This window comes from Galeopterus variegatus, unplaced genomic scaffold (assembly GCF_000696425.1).
Source record: "Galeopterus variegatus unplaced genomic scaffold, G_variegatus-3.0.2 Scaffold845, whole genome shotgun sequence".
Classification (NCBI taxonomy): Eukaryota; Metazoa; Chordata; class Mammalia; order Dermoptera; family Cynocephalidae; genus Galeopterus; species Galeopterus variegatus.
In genome coordinates, this window is record NW_007726956.1 from 255,642 (window position 1) to 269,407 (window position 13,766).

General features: G+C 35.9%; 1 protein-coding gene across 1 annotated transcript in view; it reads left to right on the plus strand.

The window, feature by feature from the left end:
- PPARG (peroxisome proliferator-activated receptor gamma) overlaps positions 1–13,766 on the plus strand; it is a 120,811-nt gene that overhangs the window by 2,076 nt on the left and 104,969 nt on the right. The window contains exon 2 of the mRNA XM_008572871.1: positions 6,258–6,333. The gene's annotated coding sequence lies outside the window, so the exon portion shown is untranslated. The remainder of the gene's footprint in view (positions 1–6,257; positions 6,334–13,766) is intronic.

Here is a 13,766-nt window from a genome sequence, read left to right on the forward strand (position 1 = left end):
TCCAGCTCTAGTTCTTATTCCCTCTTCTTGTTCCCCCCCCCCCCCCCTTTTTTTTTTTTTATTATTCCCCAGTATTTCCTATAGTCTGTCTCTTTTTTCCTTCTTTTCTCTGTTTCTCTCTCTCTGATAGCTCTCTTCCTTTTCCTCTGTGTCCCAGTTCCTGACTTCTCTCTCTTTAGTTAGGTCTCTAACTATAATAAGGAAATGGAGTGCACTTTTATCTACGAATCAAGTGATCAAATAGGAATGTTTTTATTCTGAATTAATGTGAAAAAAAGTTTATGTTGTTCTTTCTGAGACAAAATAAAATTGCCCATCACTTATACATGGATTTTGATTGATGTTTTTAAAAAGGTATTGAATCAGTAATCCTCAGATTGGCAGAAGGGGGTCAACAAACATTGACTCATAAATCCCTGTGAAGCATAGTCACTTGAGATAACTCATAATTGTCTTTAACAATCTTAGTTTCTTTCTCCTTTTTTTTCCAAATGCTGGATTATAGCAGATGATCCTTCGGCATCTAATTTTTTATTACATCTTCATATGTGCAGTTACACAACAGCTGGAATATCTATCTGTTCACATTGCCTAGAATGCTGCTAACAAATAACAGATGCTCAACAAATAATTGTTGCTTTAATGTCTCAAATCTATAGTCTCATTCGACTTCCTAATTCTAAATAGCTATCATAACTTTTTGGACTAATATTATTCATTATGATAACTTAGTTTATAATTGGTTTATAAATGTAGCCATATGATTTCATGTTTAGAGAATGCTTTCTTTCCTTTCAGTCTACCCTTTAGTCTTCTTCACAGTTTAAATCCTCAGCCAAAATGTCATTTAGCCATCTTTCTAAAGGACTGTTCCTTAATTAGTTCAAGCACCAAAAAAGTCATCTAGCTATTGATAGTAATAGTTAATATTTTTTGAGAACTTCTTCTGTATCAGGCTCTATTTTAAGTACATTGCATACATTATCTCATTTTATTCTTCCAACAAGCATATAGTGTATACACTATTAAGATCAGATGAAGAAACAGGAAGAGAGAGGTAAAATAACCTGCCAGGTGATAAAACTAGGATTTGAACTCAGGCAGTCTGAACCCAGCCACCCTGTCTTGCACAAGAGTCTAATTTTCAGGATTTAACATTACACAGAAGGAGATGTTTATACCCCACTGCCACTCCACATTTAACAATTAGATCTATACCAGCATAACCATATTCAGGTGTAACCATGGGTTAGATTTAAACTTTTAGTTGTTCTAGTTTATTGCAGATCAGTTTATGTGTCTTGTAAGTAGTAAGCAACTTGAAAGTACCTATTCTTCTTGCTTGTGCCTAGTAAAATAGATCACCAAATCTTTAAGTTATATTCAGTAATTCCACCATCACTTAAAACCAGCCATTGTTATGAAATCCTTTTTTTTCTCTCTCTCTCCCTCTCTTAAATTTGTCCTAATCCAAGTAAAGTCATTTTATTTTGTCATCTTGGGATACAGACGTCAAATGAACAGCAGATTTGTACTACTGTTGTAAAAATCTGGAGAACGATGTAATTGGCCCATCTTGAGTCTGGTCTCCAATAAAATCAATCAGCATTTGAACCTATCCTTCCAAACATTGATCTTACAAAGTTGGTTCCTAGATTTTTTTGGTAAGATAGTAGAGAATGTGTAGAAAGGGACTGGTCATGAAAAGCTGGAGAAGATTTAAGCTGATGTACATAATAAAGTGCTAGGAAAGAGAGGAAAAGGGAGAGATTTTTTTTTTTTCCTTTTTGTCTTTTTTCGTGTCCGGCAACGGATCGCAACCCTCAGTGTCGTGCCCGTACCGGACCAGGACCGGCAACGGGATCGCAACCCTCGGCGTTGTGCCCGCACCTCGCTCAGCCAGTGAGCAGCCGGTCTGTATGTGGGATCCGAACCCTTGGCGGGAGCACCGCTGCGCTCCCAAGCGGCGCACTGTAGCAGTGCGCCACCGGGCCGGCCCAAAAGGGAGAGATTTTGAATTTACTGAGCAGGTGGGTGGGCTTTAGATGAAGGGGATGCTTTGGAAAGTATAGTTTGTGAAAAAAATTGAAGGAAAGGGGGATATGAGAAGGGTTGCGTACAGTTATGAATTGAATCTCCTCTAGTGTATTTTGGAAGACCCTTGCAAAGAATGGAATTCCTTTGAAACTTTTCAGGAATGAGGAATGGTCCTTTAATTCTTCAGAGGGAGAATGTGGGTAATCAGTTTGAGTAATACTGAGTTTGAGATTCCTGAAGAGCCTCAGGTAGGGGTGTTCAAAAAGAAATTTGGAAATAGAGATTTAGAACTCTTGAGAGGAGTTGTGGTTAGACATAAGGATTTGGCAGCTATAAGCAAGTAGATGTGTCTATGGGTCAGAGTGCCCAGGGCAAGAATAAAAAGAAGAGAAGGCCAAGAGGGAACTTTCAGAGCAGATACAATAGAAAATCTCAGAAAGAAAAGGTACCAGAAAAAGGACTAAAATAGTAGTCATATGGTAGGGTAAGAATAAGGAGAAACTGCTGTCTGGGTAGCTATGGGAGGAGAAAGTTTCAGCAGTAGGGGACAAACTATTAAATGCTGCGGGGGCAACAGTGGGGTGCTGGAGCCGTCTCAGACCAGATTGTGAAAGTTAATTGTTAAATTTTCAGGATGTTAATGAGCCAATTGTTATGTACAACCACTATTAAAGATTAAATTATATACACTTACAACTAAACAAGCTATATTAAAAATAAAGGTAATAAATACACAAACCACATCACTTGCTAGTTATTTTACATTGCTGAAATTATTCATGTCACTTGTGTCCATACGGTGGAAACACTGTGTGATGTTGTGCTAGTGCTCTGTCCCTTCCCACTGCTCGATGACACCATGTTGGTGGTTTGAAGTCAGTCATGGGGAGAGTATTTATATCACAGAAATTGGCAAACACTGCATATCAGAGCATTTTTCCATGCAAGGAGAGCCAGTTAAATATTTACCGGCACAGCATTGGACAAATGGAATGAAAATCAAGAAAAGTCTAACGGAGTTAGCAAGGAGATAAATCTGACGTAAGCTTGAAAAATGAATGACAACCACCACAGTAAAGTGGGTTGTGGAATGAAATAATGGAAAGTGAGGAAATACATAAGTTTGAGAACTGTTCAGTTGGACAAAATTGACAGATTGTTACTGTTGAAGGTGCTTTTTTTTTTTTTTTAATTGTAGGGCTTACTGCGTATACCCTAATGCTCATGTACTTTATTAATCTCCAAAAATGAACAACAAATGCAAACGTATCTTATGGTAGAATCTTTTCTGTTGAAAACCCTTAAGGAATTTGTTATCTATAGAACACACCTTGAGAAATGCTGCTATAGTATTTCACAATTAAGATGATATTGGTTGTAAGTTTGGGATAAATATTCTTGTGATTAAAGTGTCTTAGTTTTTAAAAGAAATGTTGTCAAGAATGAATGTTGAATTTTATTGACTATTTTTTAAAGCATTTTTTTAAATAATCATATGGTTTCTTTTAAAATTTGACCTACTGCTGTGACGTGTTGTTTTAGTAGATTTCTATATTAAATCTCCTTTGCCTTTCTGAGATAAATGTAACTTGATTATGGTGGTTTATTCTTTTAGTATACTATTGAATTCTTTAATGAGCATTTTATTTATAATTTTAAATCAATATTAATAAATGGGACTGATATTTTTCTCTTTGTTCCTTGATGGGCTTAATATCAATATCATTCTACTTTCAAAAAATTTAAAAAAAATTTTTTTTAAGCTGGCTGATTAGCTCTGTTGGTTAGAGCACAGTGGTATAACACCAAGGTCAAGGGTTTGGGTCCCCATACTGGCCAACCGCCAAAAAATAAATTAAAAAATAATAAAGAAAGAAAAATTAATTTGATCACTATTTTTTTCCTACTCAGAAACAGTTTATGTAGCAAGAAAATTATGTCTCCTTGAAAGTTTGAAAAAATTAACCTATAAAATTGTCTAGGCCCAGAGCTTTTGGGGGAAGTAATTCTTTGATAACTTTTCAATTGTTTCCATTGTTAATCATTTATCTATTTCTTTCTTTCTTTCTTTCTTTTTTTGATGGCTGGCTGGTACCGGGACCCGTACCCTTGACCTTGATGTTATCAATACCACGCTCTAACCAACTGAGCTAACCGGCCAGCCCCATTTTTCTATTTCTGAAGTCAACTTTTACCATTTATTTTATTTCAGACAAGTTAGTCTGAGTAAGTCGCCCTTGGCTTGCATTATTATCTATTTAGATTCTGGCGAAAAATCCTATCTGAGATATGAAATAATTGAATGAGTAGGTGTGAACTGCCCCTATTTAGTGTGGATTCTGTTGTAGTGTGAGGTGACTGTCTGCTGTCTGCACAGCCCAGTTCTGTGACGAATGGGGATGGGTAGGGGGACTTATCATCTAATGAATATAAACCAATATGTATTTAATTGACCAGATGGATAATGTGAAAGAACTATAATCCTTGATATATACTGCCCCCAGAATAGATCTTATCTCTGCCCTACTATATTTTATTACTGAAGACTATCCCTTTTAAGATACAATGCAATTCTGAATGAAAGGAGAGTACTGATCTTAATAGTGGGAGAGGGTTTTAGGAAAATTATAGAACTGTCTGCCTCTGAAAGTAGTAGGAGCTGGCCTGGTTTTCTGTTTGAAACAACCCTTAGGGCTACACACTAGGAATAGATATTAGTTTCCAGAGATTTTTACTTTCTTCCTGTCTACTTCTTAATAAATCTATATGTATTTCTAAGAGAAATTGGGATGCGTATCAAGGAAAGCTAGTATGGCTTAATCTTAACCTGGAATCAACATTCTTTAATTTTTTACACAGAGATTTTGTTCAGATTTTTCTTTATTAATATTCTTTCCTTTTGTTTTCACATATTTGAGCCCTTTTTTGTAGTCACCTTAAATGAAAAAAATGTCAAAGTGGTAATCTTCTGGATAAAGTTGTTCCTCATGTGTGATATGTGTAACATATAATGAACAGTTTTGGTTGGATACTGTTTTCCTTTTTGGCTAACAAAGTAGAGAGTGTTTATGTAAATTGCTGTGATACAGGTCAGCAGTCACAGCCAGAAAACACAAAACATACAGGCATAAAACACTGACAAATTTAGCTCTTTATATAGAAAAACATGTCCCATTCTGAAAACAAAATTGTTGCTTTATTATTGATACTGAGTCTGCATTTCAGTTTCCAAACAGAAGTACTAAACAAGGCTAAAGAAACAAACAAATAAACAAGCAGAATACATTGGCTGTACTTTATATTATTTCATATTAGAAATAACAAAATGAGAAGATGGTTTATCTTCATGATTTTATGCCATGTATTAGGTAGCAGAATAGTTTTGTAAATTCTAAATTGAAAGATGCAGAAGTGAAAAAGAAAAAAATGTAGACCTTTGTGTAGGTTAGACTGTGCAGAATGTGGGGTCTGGATTTTGGGACTATTCAGGTCCTGATGATAGGGCTTTTGGCACAAGGTGCTGTTTTGTCTTTATGGAATGTGCAGCTATTCTAGGATCCCTGGGCCCTTCATAAGACACTAGGATGTGAATCATAAGACCCCTTGCACACTTACTTAGACAGTCTGCTCTCTGGATCTTCCTCTGAAAAATGTGCTTCATATGGCGTGTGCTGCACCTACTGTGCCTACATGGTGGTAGCACACAACTGTACTTTTTGTCTTAGGTTTAAAAATCATGTGCTATCTAGAATGAGGTTATATTTCAATAAATATCATAATTGCAGTGTACAACTTTTATCAAACAGTTATCTTTCAAGATTATTAATCCTGTTAAGATCTAATGTTTCTTAAGTCTGCATAATAGTGTAGGTATCATTATTAATTTGACATAATAGATGGATAAAATAAAGGGCCCTTAACTTGTGCTAGTGACCGAACTAGGAAAGTGGGTGAAGTGAATCTAATATGTGTCTCTTTTATGAAAAAAATTTTAAAAGATTCTTCAGCCGTGCATGATTTATGGTGAGTCATTTGGTGGTCTGTTGGTGATTTCTAGGGAATATAAAGCATTTTAGGATCAGGGATAGCAAACATTCAGAATAAACTCCAACAGGAGAAAATAAATTTATCCATGTACATTTTGGCAGCCTAGATTGTCTAAGGATTTTCAATATGTGTGTATGTTGAAAATCTTGTTTGTTTGTTTTTTAATTATTCAGATTTGAAAGAAGCCAGCTCTAAACTACAGATATACAACAAGAAAGCCATCTTCTGAAATACGAGTCACCTTTAACGGTAGGTAAACTCAGAATTTATTATGTTAAGTTTGTATTTAACAGTATCCTTTTTAAAGAACATGCAAATTCTTCATAGTATTTTATTGCAAAATTTCTTAGAGAGTTTTTATTTTTGACTATCAGCATACAATTTACCAGTAAGTTGAAGGAGTACACAGTGACAGATTTGCCTAAGACAAAACAAAGATAGGAAAATGATCGATCTAGAAGTTGAGAAATAATGCAAATCCTTAAAAATAAATCTCTTATAAGTCTTGCACATTCCTCTTATTTTTCTACCCAAGTAATAATTACAAGTACTTTATTTTAGGTTCCTATGATACTTACAATTAAATCGAGATTAAAACTTAAGCTATCTTGCCTGGTTCCCTGTAGGCCATGCAATATAATCTCTGGTCACAAAAGAGAAAGTAGCTTCATATATACCACATTCTTCATTCTAGGAGGAAGAATTGCTGAGTTAAGCTAGTACCCTACCTTGAAACTACTTCCTTCCTGGAACTAACTAGATTTGGGGTTTGATTTCAAGTGCTTCAGGAAAAGTTCTGAGCAGTCCACCATTGAGGATTTATACCTTTGAGGCCTGATCTTGGATTCTAAGGCAGTTCTTGGTGCCCAAATGTGTTTAGAGAGGGAAGGGAAACCTAAGTCATTTTAAGGTTTTATGTAGTTTTATTATAATTGATTTCAGTAAATCACGAGTCACAAAATCACGTGATGACTCATTTTCCTGAATTCTGCAGATAAATAGAATACACAGCATTGGGAAAAGAACTGTCAGATAGATACAAAAATTAATAGGGGCCGGCCCAGTGGCGCACTGCTATAGTGCGCCGCTTGGGAAGCGCGGCTGCGTTCCTGCCGAGGGTTTGGATCCCACATACAGACCGGTTCCCGCTCACTGGCTGAGCGAGGTGTGGGCGCAACACCAAGGGTTGCCATCCCGTTGCCGGTCCCGGTCCGGTACGGGCGCGACACTGAGGGTTGCGATCCATTGCCGGACACGAAAAAAGACAAAAAGGAAAAAAAAAAATTAATAGTAAAATACATACAGTCAGCTGTCCATATCTGTGGGTTCAGCATCCGTGGATTCAACCAACCATGTATCAAAAATATTTGGAAAAAAGAACTGAAGATGAACAGACTTTTTTTCCTTGTCATTATTCCCCCAAAATATGGTATAACAACTATTTACATAGTATTTACGTTGTATGATGTATTATAAGTAACCTAGAGATGATTTAAAGTGTATGGGAGTATGTACATAGGTTATATGTAAATACCATGCCATTTTATATCAGGGACTTGAGTGTCTGTGGATTTTGGTATCTGAGGGAGGTCCTGGAACCAGTCCCCCGTAGATGCTGAGGGACAACTATATGCATGAATCCAGGCTGATATTAACAAATGACTGAAAAAATAAATAAATGGGGGGTGAAGGAGAACTCTTCCTTGCAGAATAATTCAGATTAATAAATGTAAACGGAATGAGGGAAATAGAAAATTATTGCCAGAAAACCATACCAATAATTGCTGCAGGCAAGATCCATCAATGAATACTAAAATTAGTGGGTGAAAGTTTAAGGAGAAACAGGATGTTTGTTTGCACAACCTCAAAGTGTATCCCCCCAAATATTTATTTATTTATTTTGGATTAAAAAAAATTTTTTTTCATTGTATCTGTTTATGGGGTTCAGTTTGTTGTTTCAATATATGCATATATTATGTAATGATATGATCAGAATAGTTAGCATGTCTGTCACCTAAACATTTATCATTTCTTTGTGGTTATAACATTCAAGATCCTCTTTTCTGGCTATTTTGAAAGATACAATTTGATTAGCTATTGTCACCCTAGAGCACCAGAACTTACTCTTCCTATCTAATTGTAACTTTGTACCAGTCTACCAGTCTTTCCCTGTCCCTCTTCCCTGCCTCTGGTAACCACTATTCTACTCTCTATTTTTCTTTCTCTTTTTCTCTGTTTTTAATTTATTTTTCTTAATTGACCCATGATAATTGTATATATTTATGGAGTACAACATAATATTTTGGTACATTCACACTGTGTGCAATGGTCATATCAGGGTGCTTAGTATATCCATCACCTCAAACACTTGCCATTTCATTGTGTTAGGAACATTTAACATCATCTTGACTAGATATTCAAAGATACACAGTACCTTTTAACTTAGTCGTTAACTTAGTCTCCCTTTATTGCTATAGAACACTAGATCCCATTCTTCCTACCTCTCTACTATTTCGTATCCACTGACCACACTCTCCCCACTCTCCCCATCCCCTCACCAATCCCTAGTCATGACTATTCTACTTTCTACTTCTGTGAGATCAACTTTTTTAGCTTTCACATATAAGTGAGAACATGTGGTATTTCTCTCTCTGTGTCTGGTTTATTTCACTTAACATAATTTTCTCCAAGCTCATCCATGTTGCTCCAAGTGGCAGAATTTCATTCTTTTTTAATGGCTGCATAGTATTCCATCATTGCGTGTGTGTGTGTGTGTGTGTGTGTGTGTGTGTGTCTGTGTGTGTACCACATTTTCTTCACCCAGTCATCGACTGAAGGACATTTAGATTGGTTCCAACTCTTGGCTATTGTGAATAGAGCTGCAATAAACATGGGAGTGCAGGTATTCCTTTGACATGTTGTTTTCCATTCCTTTGGATATATACCCAGTCGTGGGATTGTTGGATTATATGGTAGTTCTATCTGTACTTGTTTGAGAAACCTGCATACTGTTTTCTGTAATGGCTTTAATAATTTACATTCCCACCAACAATGTACAAGAGTTCCCCTTTCTCCACATTCTTGCCAGCATTTGTTATTTTCTGTCTTTTTGAAAATAGCCATTCTAGCTGGGGTGAGATGATATCTCATTGTGGTTTTGATTTGTATTTCTCTGATGATTAGTGATGTTGAACATTTTTTCATATACCTGTTGGCCATTTTTATGTCTTCTTTCAAAAAATGTCTATTCAGTTCCTTTGCCCATTTTTTAATCAGATTTTTTTTTACTATTGAGTTGTTGAATTCTTTGTACATTCTGGATATTAATCCCTTTCTAATGTATAATTTGAAAATATTTTCTCCCATTCTGCAGATTGTCTTTTTGCTCTGTTGATTGTTTCTTTTGCTGTGCAGAAGCTTTTTAGTTTGATATAATCCCATTTGTTAATTTTTGTTTCTGTTCTCTGTGCTTCTGAAATATTATTCATAAAATCTTTGCCCAGGTCTATGTCCTGAAGTGTTTCCCCTATGTTTTCTTCTAGAAGTTTTATTGTTTCTGGTTTTATATTTAAGTCTTTAGTCCATTTTGAGTTGATTTTGGTATATGGTGAGAGATAGGGGTCCAGTTTCATTCTTATGCATATAGATCTCCAATTTTCTCAGCACCATTTATTGAAGAGACTGTCTTTTCCCTAATGTGTGTTTTTGGCTCCTTTGTCAAAAATCAGTTGGCTGTAGGTATGTGGATTTATTTCTGAATTCTCTATTCTGTTCCATTTCTCTATGAGTCTGTTTTTGTGCCACTACCATGCTGTTTTGATTACTGTAGCTTTGTAGTACATTTTGAAATCAGAGAGTGTGATACCATCCCCTTTGCACTTTTTGCTTGGGATTGCTTTGGCTATTCAGGGCCTCTGGTTGTTCCACATAAATTTTTGAATTTTTTGTTTATATTTCTGTGAAGTATGTCATTGGTAGTTTGATGGGGGTTGCATTGTAAATCACTCCAAAATATTTATTAATCACAAAGAGAAAAATAGTAACTTTACAGTGGAGGATCCTGACATGCACCACCTTAATCAAATGATCAAGGTCAATATTAATGGTAGTAAGATAAATTGAACTCATATACTCCTGATAAGATGTCCTGAAAAGGGCATATCATGCCTTTGGTATTCTTCCCCAAAATCCATAACCTCAACTGAATCATGAGAAAGCTTTAGACAAACATGAATAGAGAGACATTCTGCAAAATACCTGACCAACACCCTTCAACAGTGTCAGGGTCATAAAAGACAAGTAAGGATGGAGGAACTGCCACAGATTTGCAGGAGATTAAGGAGACATGGCCACTAAATGCCATGTGGGATCCTGGATTGGATTCTGGAACTGAAAAGGACATTTGGGAAAACTGATGAAATCAAAATAAAGTAGTTCATAGTATTGTGCTATTGTCAATTTATTAGTTTTGAGAATCGTACTGTGGTTGTAATATGTTCACTGTAGGGAAGCTGGGAGAATGCTACATGGGAACTCTCTCTGCCCTCTTTGCAACTTTCTGTAAGCTTCAAATCACTTCAGGATAAAAAGGTTTTCAAAAGTCACATTGGAGTCACAAAGTCACATTGGACTTACTAAATAATCATCATCATTAGATTTTCACTAATTTATAGAGTGAGTTTCAGTTCATTTGCAAGTCTCAGAACAAAGCAGGGACATTCATTCCATCGGGGCTGTTTCTCGAGCTGTGTTTTTCAATCCTATGTACACACATTCCCATCCCCACCTATGGAAGTTTGGTCTCTACTTACTTTACTTCATGCTTCAGCCAGTTGCCTCTAGCCCCCTAGAAAGCCTATGAGTGGGGAAAATAACAAAGTTCGCCATCCTTGGGAACCACCTCGGAGCAAAGCTTTTAGGTGTTGACAATTAGGGTCTGATCCGAATGTTCAAAACGGAACTGTGAACGTATTTCCATCTCATTAATAATCCCTGGGTCTTTGAATCTTCACTACCCAAGATAAGATTCGAAAAAGAACTTTAGAATTAGTAGTCTTAGGGCCGGCCCCACAGCGCAATCGGGAGAGTGCATCGCTGGGAGCGTGGGCGGCTCTCCCGCTGCGGGTTCGGATCCTATATAGGAATGGCCGGTGGGCTCACTGGCTGAGCCCGGTGGACCCCACACCGAGGGTTGTGATCCCCTTACCCATCACGAAAAAGACAAAAAAAAAAAAAAAAAAAAAAAAAAAAAAAAAAAAAAAAAAAAAAAAAAAAAAAGAATTAGTAGTCTTATATTTGAATAGTGAGATGAGAGAAGAAGACCATATTGTTTTTAGGCAAAATGTCTGGGAATTCAGTGAATAAAGTACTAAGGGAACTTTGATTCTTAAAAGAAATCAATAACAGCATTAAGTTTGCTTAGAAAATAGGTTTAACTTTAGAAAAGCCTAAAGCCATTTAAAATCAAAAGACCAAACTCTTTAAAGACAAAGTAAGGGGCAAGTATGTACTTTGGCATCTAACAATGAGGGGTCTAAATGAAAGCATTGGGGCATGAAAAATGAAATGCTAAACATTTGAAATTCTACCCTAAATTTTTTTGCTGGCAACTCTCTCGTATGTTCCAACCAATTTAGTAAACTACACTAGTTTTCATTTTTTAAGTGAAACAAGATATATCAGAAGTTGTACCTGACGTAGTCAAATTCATAGAGACAGAAAGCAGAATGCAGGTTGCCAGGGACTGGGGGCTGGGGAGAGGGAAGGAGAGTTACTGTTTAATGGGCACAGAGTTTCAGTTTTGCAAGATGGAAAAGTTATGGAGGTTGGTTATACAACTTCATGAATATACTTAATGCCACTGAACCGTATATGTAAAAATGGTTAAAACGGTCAATTTTGTGATATGTCTATTTTACTACAGTACATAAAAGTAAAAAAGAAATAACAGAAGACTTCAGCAGTAACATTCGACTTCTTTGCTAGGGTGCCCAGCTATGAGGAGAATCTGTGCTTGGGGACACTTATCTTTAGGAAACTTTTTTTAAAATCTAGAGACAATTCCCTGGACATCATTTACCAAATAGCAGTTTAAATGACCCTTATACCATAAATTGTAAAGTTAAAAAAAACCTGGTACACAGGAAACAGTAGAACTGGGGTGGATGGGGGAGTTGCTTGTGGGGTTAATTTATAACTAAGTCAAATGAATCTATAAAAAGAAGAAAAGCCCCATAAGAAATATGTTAACTGATGGTAAGGGGGGAAAAGGGCTTAGATAAAAGATATCTGAACTTGTTTGGTACCAATGATTTTATGACTGAGGAATTCAATTATAGGTGTACTGGGTGGGGCAAATCACAATTCTGTAAATTACAAATTGGACATAACGATCTTTATCATTTTCTGTATGTGTTCACATGCAAAGGGCAGGCCTGCCTTCTGTAAATAAACTCTCTGCCTAGCTATACTGCTGTGTATGAATTCAGGGCTTCAGGATTGAAACATAAATAATGTTTACTGTTAAAACCTTAAAGGCAGATAGGTGGAACATTTAGAAATAAGATTAGGAACTAGGACCAATTACTTCTGCTGTTGAATTTTGGCCATTGAGTTTGTTTCATTTTACAGTAATTTCTTTTAAAACAATTTTATTGCTGAAAAGCTGTGAAAATATTCTTAAAATAGAAAGATCACAGTTAATCTCACAAAAACTATTCTTAATTCTGCTTTTTTCCAGTTCTTGTTAATAAGTATACATTTTTATCTTACTGACAGGTAAGTATATGTAGCATTTTGCACCCAGCTATTTTTGCTGTTATATCATATAAATTTTTCTTTGTTTCTACCTTGCTTTCAGATTTGTCATCATATGGACATAATAGTCCATTTTAGTGGTATCACATAATCTGCTAAGCTAGTTTTTAGGTGGTTTCTAGTTTTTTATTATTATAAAATTACTGTTTATTCATATATCATTACATATAGTGAATACCTTCATGCACATTTTTAACTTAATTTTAAAAATTATTTTCTTCAGATAAATAGCCACATGAACAATTTGTTAAAGTGTTTGAACAATAACATCGCTTTTGCATTATTAATTTTTATGACATTTTAAATAGCTCTCAGGATACCTTAGTAGCAAATGAACAAAACATACAAAACATCAATGTTTTAAATGGTTTCCATTAATTTCAATAAATTATTTGCTTGTGGCGTTGTGGTGTGAGAGTGGCAGGAGGGTGGAGAATGAAGCACTTCACTAGTTGTTCAGGGATCAGGGTGTTTTTTTCCCCCTTTGTTGTCGTTAAAAAAAAAATCTACTTAATAGCAAGGGGGGTTGCAGATTATTTCTGAGGCTATGCCATATTTAAGTAAAATGTTAAGATTGGGCTGCTGGTCCCTTATAGCCTTGAAGTCCGTGTGTTGCTAGTTATTAAGAAGGAATGACCACTTTTGAAAATACAAGTTTAAGAAAGCAGGACTTCCATATAGATGGATACAAATCATTTATTAAAAAATATTTACTTAAAATTAAACATTTTTAGGGCTGGCTGGTTAGCTCAGTTTGCTAGACTGTGGTGTTGTAAAAACAAAGGTCCAGGGTTCAGATCCCTGTGCCAGCCAGCTGCAAAAAAATCCACTCATCCAATGATGGACATTTGGGCTGGTTCCAACTC